Source organism: Triturus cristatus, chromosome 1_1, assembly GCF_964204655.1.
Source record: "Triturus cristatus chromosome 1_1, aTriCri1.1, whole genome shotgun sequence".
Lineage (NCBI taxonomy): Eukaryota > Metazoa > Chordata > Amphibia > Caudata > Salamandridae > Triturus > Triturus cristatus.
The window spans coordinates 44509366-44524530 of NC_140579.1; the positions used below are offsets into that span (position 1 = coordinate 44509366).

Sequence of the window (15165 nt, forward strand, 5' to 3'; positions counted from 1 at the left end):
TTGGCCACTCCTGGAGCCATAATGTAGACCAGCCTTTGTACCCCAGTAGACTTCATGGCACAGGTGCACTGCAGGAGCTGCCACTGGGGAAGAGAGCAAGCTGAGGCTGCTGGGGCTGGTGCGAGAGAGGGGAGCTGGTGTGGAGGAGCCGGTGCAGGGTCATCTGTGGCCACACCTGCTTTGGCCACTCCTGGAGCCATAATGTAGACCAGCCTTTGTACCCCAGTAGACTTCATGGCACAGGTGCACTGCAGGAGCTGCCACTGGGGAAGAGAGGAAGCTGAGGCTGCTGGGGCTGGTGCGAGAGAGGGGAGCTGGTGTGGAGGAGCCGGTGCAGGGTCATCTGTGGCCAGACCTGCTATGGCCACTCCTGGAGCCATAATGTAGACAAGCCTTTGTACCCCAGTAGACTTCATATCACAAGTGCACTGCAGGAGCTGCCACTGGGGAAGAGAGCAGGCTGGGGCTGCTGGGGCTGGTGCGAGAGAGGGGAGCTGGTGTGGAGGAGCCGGTGCAGTTGGGGAGAGTGCACTGAGGCTGTGGGTTGGTGCACGAGGGGCTTTTGGGCCATAGGTCATGACTGCAGCAACCAATACATCTATTGAGTGCTAGAAAGGGCGAGAGTGTCTTTTGCACGTCGCAAATGAAAAAACATAAACTGGCTTACACACCACTGCGTCACCAAAATGGACCCAGCAACTATTTTGAAGAAGGGAAAAACCTTTACTGGCAAGCTTGTTTCACCAGTTCTTCTACCAGTCATACTGCTGCTGGCCATGGAGCAATAGTCTTGGCCAATACAATCGCAGCATGATTGAGGGGTCTTTCTCTTGCACATTGCCAGGTCATTACATTTCAAAGGGGCAGTCTAGCTTTGTGTATAAAGATAATGAACCACAATGTGTCTGCCTTGGTTCAGGGAGACCTGCCCTATGTCCTAGAGAGCTGAGCCACAGCCTGGAGAGCCCATAGTGGCCAGGAGCCCTAAAGACAAGAAATCTGAATATGGAGAGAAGGTGAGGGGCCTGTAGACCTGACGAGGGGCATCAAGGTCACAAACAATGTCCCCACTAGAAAAGTTCAAAGGGAAAAGGCTCAGCCAACCATAATACCTGAAGTGGGAGTACATTAGGACATCTTGGTTGCTTTGCAAGACAGCAAAAAAGGCCTCCACTACTGACTCTTGCTGTTTGGAAGGCGCACCTGAATTACTTGCCACCAACCAGTTTCAGCACCCCTCCTTGCCTTTACACTGCTCAACCACAATTCCAGTAGCACAGCTCAATTCACCAGATAACAAAAAAGGAAACAACTGCAGTTCACCACCTTAAAACTCTTGACCACAGAAGACTTTATCAACGCTGCAGACACTTGTAGGCCAGCAGAACAGCAGCTGACCAATGTTCTCTTGAATAGCTCTGTAGCCAATCCACACAGAATTGTCCACAACTCATTGAATATAGGTCTCTTTCCAAAGGAATGTCTTACATAAAATCCAGCCTGAAACAAACATGCCTTGAAACGAGAGACGCGTCGAATGTCTGTCCAATCACAGACTGTTTCAGTTAAAAAGATAGAAAGATTGAAAGATCTGCGTTAAGACAATATCTGCATTGGAGCACACGCGTGCACATATGATTAACCCTCCCTTGCCTTTGAAACTGTTCATCATTCCAAGCTTCACCAGAGACTTGACCACATCAGACTGCAGGGAGCGAACTGGAGCCGATTGCATCTTTTCTATCAGACAGATCATCATCTCACTCTATCCCTTCAATTCACAACTGATCTACCCAACAGTTCCACAGACCTACTCTCCTAAATCAACCTCAACTGTTACTGTTGTGCAGATAATACACCAGTCATCTTTAAGTATGAAAGACCATCTGACTCTGATTCTGACTTAAATGGACCTTGCCTCAAGCAGTCAAATGAAGGAGATCTCTAACCGCAGCAAACAAAACAGGTCACAAATTGAAATATTCTGTTGCGGCAAATGGACCAAACAGCACCCATCAACAATATGGCCCCAGCAGCCACGCCCATCACTAGGCAACTCAACCCAAGTGAGAAATCTAGGAATAATAAACATGGACACCAAGCAACTCAGCCCAAGTGAGAAATCTAGGAATAATAAACATGGACACCAAGCTTTTAATAATAATCATATTGGGTTTGTCCAATATGTGTCACCTGCATACTTTTTCACCTCTTTCCCTCATATTGTCTATATAGATAGCTCTGTCCCCATTGCCTAAAATGGTTCACTTGCACCATTTTCTGAAAGTGTTCGCCCCCTCGAACAGCCAGTCTAGTTGTGCCTCTAATGCTACTACATGCACTTAAGAGAAGTGGTACTGCAGGAACCTTTTCATGGGGACCTGTGCTTCCGGATGTGCCCTGTGTCCTTCAGACTGTGCCCTGTGTCCTCCAGGCTGTGCCCTGTGTCGTTCAGGCTCTCTAGAACACACAGGGAAATAGAGCTCAAGAGAGGTAGAACCAGGCTCTGGCATAATTTTGGCGGACATTTTAGTGCCTCCTCGAAATGGTGGCCTTCATACAAGTAAAGAGGGTTCCAAGTGGGAGCCCCTCAACTGGGCAGTGATGGTGAGGGGCAGTGCATAAATTGTCCTCCACTGTCTGCAGTCTACAGCCCAGGGGTCAATGCGTGGGTGGATTGATGGTGTGGCAGCCCACAGGGATGTAGCTAGTTTCCCATCTTAAGATGGAGGACATGCATCGGCCCACCAAATTAAGGCAGCATAACTTAAGTGTTGCCATTGCAGTCTTCATTTACCATGATTGGGACAAGGCCTGCAAGAAGAAAAGAAGGGTAACTGCTAAATCTGATGGTTCAGGGTGGATGCTGAGAAGATTGGCACCACCTGTTACTTGAATCTTTGACCAAAGCAGCCTTTTGTGAGACATAAGTCCCTATAGTCTGCAAACTTCCTCGAAGGCCATCTAATTGGTGCCATGTGGCATTGCAACCCTTCCTCCCAGAATTTGACTTAGGCTCCTTTGATACCCAACTGGTCTGACTCACAAGGTCCAGCAACCAGAAATTTCAACCATTCGGGCCAGATGCCCTATTTCCCCATGCCAACAAGCCACCCTTTTTCTTGTTTTAAATTCCCCATTACACATTTGGTTTGTGGCTTCTTAGGTCGTTCTTTAACCAGGATCTTTTAGTTAAATTGTTATATAATCAAATATACTGTCATGACCTTTCATTTAGCCCCCTTCATCCATTGGTCTGTTATTGTGTCATTCATATTTGCCTTCTGCAAGCTACAATATACATCAAGGGGCAGTGGGTTGGCCCAATTCAGCCACTGGCTAACTTCACTGTGAGTGACAGCATTCTCCTCTTATAAAATGAGTGCATCCACATACAAAATAGTTTCCTTAAGTGACAGGGACTACTGTGGCAATGAGTGCTTTTGCATCCCAAAAATAATTTTGCGTTTAGACAGTTTTTTATAGATTAACAAGCGGCTGGCAGTTTTCCGAAAAGAAAGTTTTAAACCATAACGAAATAATCATTGACAAAGCCAAAAGGCTGCTGTAAGAGGGGTGTCAGCACAGGAATGATGCATCCAGGAGGCTGATGTAAAGTTGAAAAGTCTTTATTAAGACTGAGGTAATAGAGACCCCATCCAGCACCTCAGTAAACAACTGAACTCCACAAACGTCAGAGGAATATTCAGGTTCCATGTTCTACAGCGAGCGCCTAGCAACTAGGGACAGCACTCCACATAGAAACACATAACAAAGACACTACACCACCTCCCCCCAATACTTAACAAAAGAAGGGGAACAAATGAAACTACACGCTATACAATGTAAGACTAAACAGAAAGTGAAAAGAAGACATAATAAAAGGAAAGACCTGTCATTTAAACAAAATCTTTCAAGTTAACCGGACGTTTGATGACCCTGCAAGGCCTTGAGACTTCACCTCGCGAAGTCCAAGGCCTTGCAGGGTCATCAGACATCCGGTTACCTTGAAAGATTTGGTAACATCAGAGGTAACATTCGATGATACAACATCAGTAGACGGACATCTGGCAACTCTATTTAAATTCCACACCCTGTGATCACTGGTCTTAATGGCATTCTTAAACAGCTTGATAACCTTGAGTGGTCTGCTAAATTTTGAATTACCTTTACCCAAGTGGGGATTCTTGATCTTTACCCAATCACCCACAGAAACTGTAGTTTTCTTGACAGCTTTACGCTCATTAAACCATTTCTTCCTTTTCTCAATAACAACAGGTTCTCTTTCTCTCCAACCACTCACACCCCCAATATCACCATCAACATCAGACTTTTTCGCAACAACCCACAAGGGACAAACCTCTGAGTGGCCACCCTTTTTTTGAACAACCGAAACGGAGACAGTCCTGTAGAAGTATGCGGAGTAAGACTATATTCCCTGACTTTCTTTCTCATGGCCACCTCCCAATTCATACCTGTCACAATAGCTTGCTGCAAGGTCTCCTTTAACAGCTTCACAAACCTTTCTACAACACCATTGCTTTCAGGATGGTAAAGAGCAGCCTTCTGGTGTTTGATTCCCCTGCAACATAAAAAATCTTCAACAATCCTCGAAGTAAATTGAACACCGTTGTCCCAGAGTAAAGAAATTGGAAAACCATCTCACTCAAAAGGTTTGTCCAGAAATTCAATAACCACAGTAGACTCTACAGAATTAACTACTTTGATCTCTGGCCAACGTGAATACATATCCATGCAAACTAAGACATACCGGTCGCGTGTATTAAGTTTTACAGGACCTAAAATATCGATGGCAATGTCTGTCCAATGCTCCTTGGACTATTCCCTCAGTACCATGGGCTGGGTTCTGCACTTCAAAACCTCATCACAACATGAACACTCCACACAATTCCTGACCTCCCTCTCAACAGCCATATCCATGGCCGGCCACCAATAGACTTCTCTAATCCTCTCTTTTGTTTTAACTATACCCATGTGACGGATGTATGTCGTTACAACGCACACTTTTACAACGCATGCACTTACAATGCATTTTTTACAACGCAAAATCCATTACAATGCACTACACTTACAACGCATGACACTACAACGCATTTTTAAAAACTACCTTTACAACGCATACCATTACAACGCATAATAGTAAATTGCATTTAAGGTAAGTGTTGGATAGTATAGGGGTAAAAATTGCTATTCTAACTCCAGGGGGTGCAACAGTAGAGTAAGTGTTGGATAGTATAGGGGTAAAAATTGCTATTCTAACTCCAGGGGGTGCAACAGTAGAGTAAGTGTTGGATAGTATAGGGGTAAAAATTACTATTCTAACTCCAGGGGGTGCAACAGTAGGGTAAGTGTTGGATAGTATAGGGGTAAAAATTACTATTCTAACTCCAGGGAGTGCAACAGTAGGGTAAGTGTTGGATAGTATAGGGGTAAAAATTACTATTCTAACTCCAGGGGGTGCAACAGTAGGGTAAGTGTTGGATAGTATAGGGGTAAAAATTACTATTCTAACTCCAGGGGGTGCAACAGTAGGGTAAGTGTTGGATAGTATAGGGGTAATAATTACTATTCTAACTCCAGGGGGTGCAACAGTAGGGTAAGTGTTGGATAGTATAGGGGTAAAAATTACTATTCTAACTCCAGGGGGTGCAACAGTAGGGTAAGTGTTGGATAGTGTAGTGTAATATTATGCGTTGTAATGGTAGGCGTTGTAATGGAATGCGTTGTAAAGGTAGTTTTTAAAAATGCGTTGTAGTGTCATGCGTTGTAAGTGTAGTGCGTTGTAATGGATTTTGCGTTGTAAAAAATGCGTTGTAAGTGTAGTGCGTTGTAAAAGTTGCGTTGTAAAGGTTGTTCCCCCCATGTGACTGGCATGAGCACTTTTAAGCAGTCGTTCCCATAGAGCACTCCACATAGAAACACAGAACCAAGACACTACAGCTGCCAGACAGACGTGCTGACTTTGCCAGTGCTTTTTGAGTTTGGCATTGGCTTTGCAGTTTAGCTCATACTCACTAAGCAGTTACTCTTTAACCCCACTGCAGAGAAAGTAATATACAGGGCACATAAGATCTTTTGGGAGGCCCTGTAGTATGAAGCACCACGTTGGTACACCTGCAATGCATGTATTTATGACATCATGATTTCTGATTGGAATATGCCTTGAGTGGTCTTTCTTACTATCAAAGAAGACGAGTTGTATCACGTTCATTTTTGTTGTTGTTGGTAGTCTTGAAATTTAGATAAAGCCTGTGGGCGGCATTTGAATCTGTTGGTGGTAAAGCATGTTGGCTGTATTTAAACCTAATAGTTATAGAGCATGTGGGGGTATTTGAACCTGTTGGTGGTAATGCATGCATGTGGGCACAAGGCCCGCTCTAGGGCGGGGCACAGGGTGTGGCCACACGGGCGCTGACTTCGCGTTTGAAGTATATTATGCTTTTAAAAGCACCTGCTGTGCCCAGGTTCCTTGCCTCCAGCAATTTTCAGGCAACCATAAAAATGTCGAGATAACTCCAGTGATTAATGTTCTTCCTAGAGAGATGGAGGTTTGTCTAGTAGAAGTTTTGACTCGTGGTAAGTTAGCACAGAGGGCTAATATGCCTGCTGCAAAGACCGTGTACCATGCAGATCACAAACAGTATATATTGTAAATAAGTCAGTGGGTTGCTGCTTATGTCAGAGAGATCGTTTTGTTATTTGCAGTTTATAAGTTAAAATCCAATCATGGAACAGTGAGCTATTGACTGTAATCAAAGAGCTGCATGCAGACTGCAGGGTATAGATTAACACATTAGGATTTTTTTTTCCCAGTCTTTCGTTATCCTAATGTGTTCATTTGGATAGAAATCAATTTTGATTATTAAAGAGAAGCCCCAACCATGGTGTTAGTTTTAAATTCTTAGTTTGTGCTTCCTCAGACCAAGAACTCTCAAACCATACTGTCTACCAGTATGGATGACGTGACTCCTACACCTTGTAGTCCTCTGTCTTATGTAACATTTCCTATACACTGATTCACACACCTATCAATGATTGTCTCGGTGTCATGTTAAAGGGTGGCAGTGAGGGAATCTGTGGCAGAGGTGGTGGTTGGGGGACGCCAGCTAACATTGTCACACTAAGCGCCATCAGCACAAAAGCTGGCCCTGTGTGGGTGTATTTAACCCCTTCCCTGCGGGGGTAATGCCCACACGGTGCGGGGGGCGGTGGAGGGGCCGCGGCGCCGCTGTGCTCGTGACAAGCTCAGCTCGTCATGACTCACAGTGGAGCTGTGCTCATGACGAGCTGAGCTCGTCACGACCCCGCCCACTGATTAATTCTCCCGCACAGGCGGGGAATTAATCTTGCGTGGGCGGGCCGCGGCCATTATGACAAGCTCAGCTCATCATGAGCACATCTCCACTGTGACTCATGGCTCGTCATGAGCATGCAAGAGGTTAAATCTGTTGCTGGTAAAACATGTTGTCATATTTAAACCTGTTGGTGGTAAAGCATGTTGGCGGTTTTTGAATCTGTTGGTGGTAAAGCATGTTGTCATATTTAAACCTATTGGTGGTAAAGTATGTTGGCGGTATTTGAATCTGTTGGTGGTAAAGCATGTTGTCATATTTAAACCTGTTGGTGGTAAAGCATGTTGGCGGTATTTGAATCTGTTGGTGGTAAAGCATGTTGGCGGCATTTGAATCTGTTGGTGGTAAAGCATGTTGGAGGTATTTAAACTTGTTGGTGGTAAAGCATGTTGGCGGCATTTGAATCTGTTGGTGGTAAAGCATGTTGGCGGAATTTGAATCTGTTGGTGGTAAAGCATGTTGTCATATTTAAACCTATTGGTGGTAAAGTATGTTGGCGGTATTTGAATCTGTTGGTGGTAAAGCATGTTGTCATATTTAAACCTATTGGTGGTAAAGTATGTTGGCGGTATTTGAATCTGTTGGTGGTAAAGCATGTTGTCATATTGAAACCTGTTGGTGGTAAAGCATGTTGGCGGTATTTGAATCTGTTGGTGGTAAAGCATGTTGGCGGCATTTGAATCTGTTGGTGGTAAAGCATGTTGGAGGTATTTAAACTTGTTGGTGGTAAAGCATGTTGGCGGCATTTGAATCTGTTGGTGGGAAAGCATGTTGGAGGTATTTGAATCTGTTGGTGGTAAAGCATGGTGGTGGTATATGAATTTGTAGGCCATAAAGCAAGCTTTGCAGTAGTTTATTTGCTGTGTGCAACCTTATTTATCAAAGTTCAAAAGGCAACAACAATCAATACATTATATAGTCCCATACAGGGCTAACACCTCCGCTTGTGCAGTTACAGACTCCTGGTACAATCCCGCAGGCACCGGCCCTTCAGGAGCCCTGGCCTATTCACCAGGAAGGGAGCTGTGTGGAAAATTACATGTCTTCTGTTAAGCAATAAAATACCTGGTAATGCTTAACCTAAACTACCATCCAGTTTATGGTCTTTGTATACAGGTGCTGAACTGCCTGAGTGTATGTAGGTCATAGGGTGATTGCATAGGGAATATTGAAATTAAATGTAATGACAAGACAGGAGGCTAGCATTATGCGTTACCTTTTATTCAATAACTTCCGAGCAGCAACACTGTAGAAGCTTCAAACATCACTGAATGAAGTCACAAAGCATTCAACCATTCAACATAACATAAGCTTCCAACATCCCAAGCACATCCTCTTTTGTTTGCTGCTTCTGAGAAGATGAGTATATGTTCTTATTTGGGATGATTTGAATGAGATAAATTGGATTTTCTATGTAATTGAAGTGTTTAAGAAGTATTTTAGTTGAATGTAATTTGATATAATGTTGTATTAATGTTTGAATTTAATATTTTTTATTTTATTTACCCAATTTCTGGGTGTTTTAATAGATGAATATGTGTACAGTAGGTCGATCATTTTATGTGATTTAGGGCCTCATGTAGGTAAATAAATTTTACCGGTTCTTAAATACCGAGCCGTACCGAATCGGTAAATTAGAATCGGTAAGTTACATGTAGGTAAAAATTCGGTAACAGTTACCGATTCGGTAACAGTCGGTAAATACGAATCGGAATTCACCGATTCGGTAAATACCGAGGTGATAATTACCGAATCGGAAAATACCGAGGTGGTATCTACCGAATCGGAAAATACCGAGGTGGTATCTACCGAATCGGAAAATACCGAATCGGTACGTACGGATTCGGTAAATAACATCACATGACTTGACGAAACAGCTAATCCTGTGCAACGACAGCCCACCCAACCAGGAACTGCCCACACCCAGGCAGGTGTACACAATTAGCCGAAGTGGCCACACCCAGGCAGGTGTACATAATTAGCCGACCCTGGAGAGGCTCGGAGTGCAGAGGAGAGGCAGGGAGCAGTTGCATGTGCGAGCGGGAAACGAACAGCATGTCCAGCCAGAGCACACAGAAAGACGGAGGGGAAAGGAGGAGGAAGCTCAAATTCAGCCCCAAGGAACTCCAGGTGCTGGTGGAGGAGGTGGTGAAGCAGTACCAGAAGCTGTTTGGGAGGCAATCCCTGCAAGTGCCTGAGGCCGAAAAGCGCAACATATGGCTGGCCATCCAGGCGCAGGTCAATGCTGTGGGAGTGACCCACAGGGAAATTGAGGTCCTCAAAAAGCGCTGGTATGACCTGAGGATTGTGACCAAGAGGAAGATGGGCGACATCCAGAAGGAGGCCAGCCAGACCGGAGGTGGAACCAACAGGGCACCTGCCCTCACCGAACTGGAGGAGCTGGTGGCGGCCACACTCGAGCAAGAGAGCGTCGTGGGTCTTGGGGACGCCGACAGCTCTGCCAGAGCCGCAACACACCAAGGTAAGACGAAAGCACAGCAATGTAGCCGCCCCTACCCCTATCCCACATCCCCCATTGTGACACGAGAATCACACTGCAGTCCACACGTGTCAGTGCAGACAGGCAATGCATTCCGGGAGATGTAGTCAGGGCAACACTAACCATGACGTAAATGTCACAGGGCAACAAGGCATGTCACGCACTCGAGGCACAAGGAGACAGAGGACAGATTGGAATGTGAAATGATTTATTGTGACGCTTGCAATGCAGCCCTTCGGGGACACTGAGCCAATGTTGTTTTTCTGTCCACAGATGTGACATCATGCAGTACAGGGCATGCTGCAGGGGAGACGGCACACCGGCCACAAAAATCACCTCTAGCCAGCACGAGTGCAGACCAGGGAGCAGGCCCACTTGCAGACGCACCACCTACGCAGCCAGCCTCGCCGCACACAGAGCCAGCATCACCTCACCGAGAGCCAGCATCACCACCACCAGAGCCAGCATCGCCACTCATGTTCGATTCACCGGCCACATCTCCGCTTGCAGGTGTGAGAATGAGGAGGCGTCCAGCAGCCAGGCTACGAGCCTTAGACACCTCGTCAGACGACAGCATGGGCCCAGAAGACCGCACCGGGCCCCAGGAAGGGAGCCATCCCACTGTGCCCCAAACCTCACAGGCAGCACAGACGGGAGCAAGAGGGCGCCGCAGGTCGCGTGTCCAGAGTCCACCAGCACCCACTGACGGCCATGGTGTCTTCTTGGGGCTCGAGGGCCAAATGTTGAAGCAACAGCGCCTGCAATCAAAGGCAGTAATGTCAGTCCAGAGGCACATGCGGGTGATGAGGACAAGCTTAGTCAACATGGACACAAACATTGGCGGCATGGCTGCGGGCATTCGGGACATGTCCCAGTCAATCCAGCAGTTGTGCAGCAAATTAGATGCTGACATCGAAGCACGGCGCCGGGAACGCCAGAGAAGGGACACTACCAGCAGGGCACTCAACCGTCTGGCAACTGCGACTTCCCTACTTTGCCGGCGCTCTGTGACGATGCAGGAGGGCCTAACACAGTGCTGCAGCGACCTGTCACGGGGGATGGTGCAGGTGACAAGTGCACTAGGGGTGCTATTGACAAGTCAGGCGTCGACAACTGCTGCAGGGGATGCTGCGGAGAGCATCGACACCAGCAGCAGCATCACACCCCCCGTCCCCGAAGCACGCAGGAGCAGCAGGCGGCTTGGGGTTGGCTCTAGTGAGGATGCACAGGCCGTGCAATCCACCACTGCAGCGCGTATGCGCAAACATTGATGTGGCCCTGCTTATCCACTTGCCATTGGGTGACGTAACCCTGGACATACTCATTGTATAGATGGCATATTGCCAGATTGGCCTGTTCATGTGTTCATGGCGTGGTGCCACATTAAACTACGTCATGACTTCTCACGACTCGCTGTGTCCCCTCACTTACTCAGAAATAGTTGCATGTGATCTCTGCCCGTCTCTCTCTCCCATCGATTGCAGTTGGCACTCTAGCTGCGCTGCCCTCTGGCTGGCCTGACTCATCCTCGTTGTCCTCAAAATATGTTAGTTCCACATCTGTACCTTTTTTCGTGGCAAGGTTGTGCAGCATTGCACAAGTGGCAATTATCTTGCAGCAGGTGATGGGTTTGTACTGGCGTGCGCCTCCGCTCTTGTGGAGGCAGCGGAACCTGCTCTTCAGCAGTCCAAACGTGCGCTCCACCACATTGCGTGTAGATTTGTGGGCCACGTTGTATCGTCTCTCACTCTGGGTTGCTGGGTGTAGGTAGGGAGTGAGGATGAATGAACGGCATGCATATGCACTGTCGCCTGGATGAGTAAAAGGGAACCATCAGTTACATGCCTCTATACACTCTGATTTGCAGGTTTCAAGGGGCGTCACTGTTACTTACCCAGCAGGTATCCCTCTCCGAATTCTCCGGCTCTCAGTCGTGTGTAGATCCCACTGTTCTGGAAGATGTAAGAGTCGTGGGTGCTCCCAGGAAACTTTGCAACAATATCTGTGATGATGTTCCCTGCATCACAGATCACCTGCACATTGATGGAGTGGGTGGACTTCCTGTTCCTGTAGATGTGCTCTGTGTCAGCTGGAGGACAGATTGGGATGTGTGTACCATCAATACAGCCGATGACATGGGGGAACTGTGCCATGTGATAAAAGTCTGTTTTTGTTTTCTGCAGTGCAGCCTGTGTGTTTGGGAAGCTGATGTAGTGGTGCATTCTCTGCATCATGGCATCCAGGAACTTCCTGAAGAAACGTGACAGGCAACTCTGGGATACCCCACCCACCGCAGCTATCACCACCTGATAACTGCCGGATGCCAACAGATGTAGGCTGCAGAGCACCTGCACATGTGGGGGTATGGCGTGCGCCCTTCTTATTGGCTGGTCCAGGAGTGGGTGAAGGTCCCTGATTAAGTCCATGATGGTTTCGGGGTGTAGCCTGTACCTCTCATGTATCTCTGCATCAGTCAGCTGGAATAGTGTGATGCGCTGTCTGTAGATTTGTTCCTCCCGTCGCCACACCCTCAGTCCTGCTGCCTGTAGACGTAGGCGCCTTGCAATGACGTACATGGCGGCCATGTTGTCCACGCTGTTGCATTTTGGGATTGCTTATGTGCATTGTTGATGGTTACCACCTGCTTTCCATCCGTGTTAATTACCGACTCTTATTTACCAATTTTCCTGGATTTCTTAATTACCGACTGCTCCTACATGTCATTTTAAATTTTTACCACTTCATATTTACCACTTCATATTTACCGATTCGTTAATAATGTATTCGGTAAATATGAATCGGTATTTTAGAATTCGGTAACTATGAATCGGTATTTACCGCCTCATATTTACCGAAAAGTGGTTTTTGGACTCCTACATCTCACTTGTCTGAATACCGGTCGGTAACGGCATATTTACCGAAAATCGGCCGTTACCGACCGGTATTTGGCTACCTACATGAGGCCCTTAGTTCGGAAAAGATTATTAAAGTTATTGAAGGAAATATATTTTTACAAATATCAGGAAGAGCATTGAATCTTTAACGGATGATGAGTCTTACCGGTAAGTTTTGAAAGGGAGCGCGTGATGTATCGTCAAGCGCTCTAGAAATGAGCTCGTGCAGAAGTGCATAGCTTCTTTTCATGCGCGTGATGTTTCAGGACATGCTCGAGGAAATGGAGCACGGGCGAAGGTGCGTAAGCACAGTGTGGCCACTTTCTAAGGGAAATAGAGAGCGTTTGGTCGACGTATGACAGACGAGTAAGCACAGTGTGGTTGGTTTCTAAGGGAAATAGAGCGTGTTTGGTCAACGTCTGACCGAACGCATACATTTTGAAGGGAAATAGACCTTGAAGTGTAAACAAATGACGTTTACAAGATAGCGATGAAAGGTTGCTAGGATACGGTTGTCCGATTGGTAAAGGAAAGTCAGTTGACTTTCTAAGTTTACCGATCGGATTGAAAAGACTCTAGCATTTTGTCTATAAACTCAGAAGAGTTTAAGGATAGTTGCAGTGGCGGCTGGTGACATTTGAAAGTAGTGAGGCGTAAAAGTTGGGTATAAGTGTAATGTCACCATGACACACTACTAAACTATTCCCTGGGACACTATTAACTAATTGCATGATACTCGTATAACCAGTTCTGCAGCACATGTTTTGCATATTCCACAAGACACTATTAGCAAGATTTCTCAGACACTATCACCCAGTTTCTTGAGATACTTTTAACCACCAGATCAATTAGTATCTATTAACCAATTTCTTGAGGCACTATTTACCAACAACAAGGAGCGCTATTAGCTAGTTCCCTAGCCCACTATTAAACATTTCCTTCAGAATCACTAAGCAGAAGTTTCTATTAACCATTTCCCTGAGACACTATTAAAACGTGCCCAGAGGTCCTATTGATCAAATATGTAACACACAATTAGCCAGTTCTTTTTTATCTAGTTCTATTATACATACTTCACCAGTCTCTGTGAGTCACTTGGCCTTTACTTTTCCAGACTCCACCACTACCACGGTGAGCAGTAATTAATAATCCTGGTCAAAATGTACGGCGTAGAAAGAAAGCAAAGGAGAAATTTAGGAACCTGGTACGTTAAGTATCCAAGAGCTTTTCTCGGAGGTCCTCCCGGTGCTGCCTTGAGTTTTTGTACATTTCACGCCGAAGAGGATGTGGTCTAACGGCTAGAGTAATCGACCTCGAAGCGAGAGAAACAGGTTCGAGTCTCAGCAGCGAAACTCAACGTCTCGTGATTCTGGGCAAATCACTTTACCTCCCCGTATCTAACAAAATCAATGAGCCCGTCTGTAACGCAACCGGTGCTCCAATACTTTTCGGTCGAGTTTGAGCTATAAAACTCCCTCCCCCCCCCAAAAAAAAAGACATTGTTTCTAGAACAGAATCCGCATCGGCGGTGTTCAGTGACTGTAGACAGCGATTTAAAGGCAAATTAATTCAAGTTCAAGCGAGTTCTCAGAGATGGGGTTATTGAAGAGTACCTTGTCTAATGTGAATGTTTTCACAGACGAACGCGGTGCCTTAATTGACATTTCTAAAAAAAAAATATTTCTTGTGAAGCTCATCTGTTCGAAAACACATTATAATTTTGAACATTATAAGGGTTAATATCGCTACAATTTTTGCTACTGTTTATTTCGCAATTATATAATGGTATTATGATTAATAATATCGTTCTTTAGCTAATAATGTTGCAAAATATTACCTATACGGTGCAACATATATGTCAAGTTTTAATAAATCATTCACGCTATTTTATAATTAAGGTTCCATATTAGTGCTGCGAAGCGGAGAGAAGTCAGCATCGTAGCTCTATATAAAATACACAATAATATAAATACGTGTGCGAATATGGTTAGAGCGCCAAGCGTACCAGTGCTTTCAAATGTCCCTTAACATAAAATACGTATACACATTATTTCATAACTTGATTAGGATACAAAATATAATTTATTTGCAGGCGTGTATAAATTATGACTGCCACATTTTTTTAGACCAATATTAAACAAAAAACGTACCTCACAGCCGGGCCCGGGTCCACGCCACCTCTCAGACCTCTTCTTCCCTGGGCGCCTTCACGAACGGCACTGGAGGGGCCTGCCAACCCCTCTCAGCCAATCCTGGCGCTGCTAGCAGCGCCAGGATTGGCTGAGGGCACAGCTTACGCTACGCCCGCCGCCTGCCCATTAGGAGACCGAGGGACTCCTAATGGGCATGCGCAAGCCATTGCAAACACAAGTGCGCATGACTGGGCACGGGTGAAAAT

General features: G+C 46.0%; 1 protein-coding gene across 2 annotated transcripts in view; it reads right to left on the reverse strand.

Moving 5' to 3' along the window:
• Window positions 1-13067, reverse strand: part of LOC146869316 (uncharacterized) — a 124375-nt gene extending 111308 nt beyond the window's left edge. For both annotated transcript variants that reach the window (XR_014979947.1, XR_014979939.1), the window contains exon 1: window positions 12934-13067. The gene's annotated coding sequence lies outside the window, so the exon portion shown is untranslated. The remainder of the gene's footprint in view (window positions 1-12933) is intronic.
• Window positions 13068-15165: the final 2098 nt, after the last annotated feature.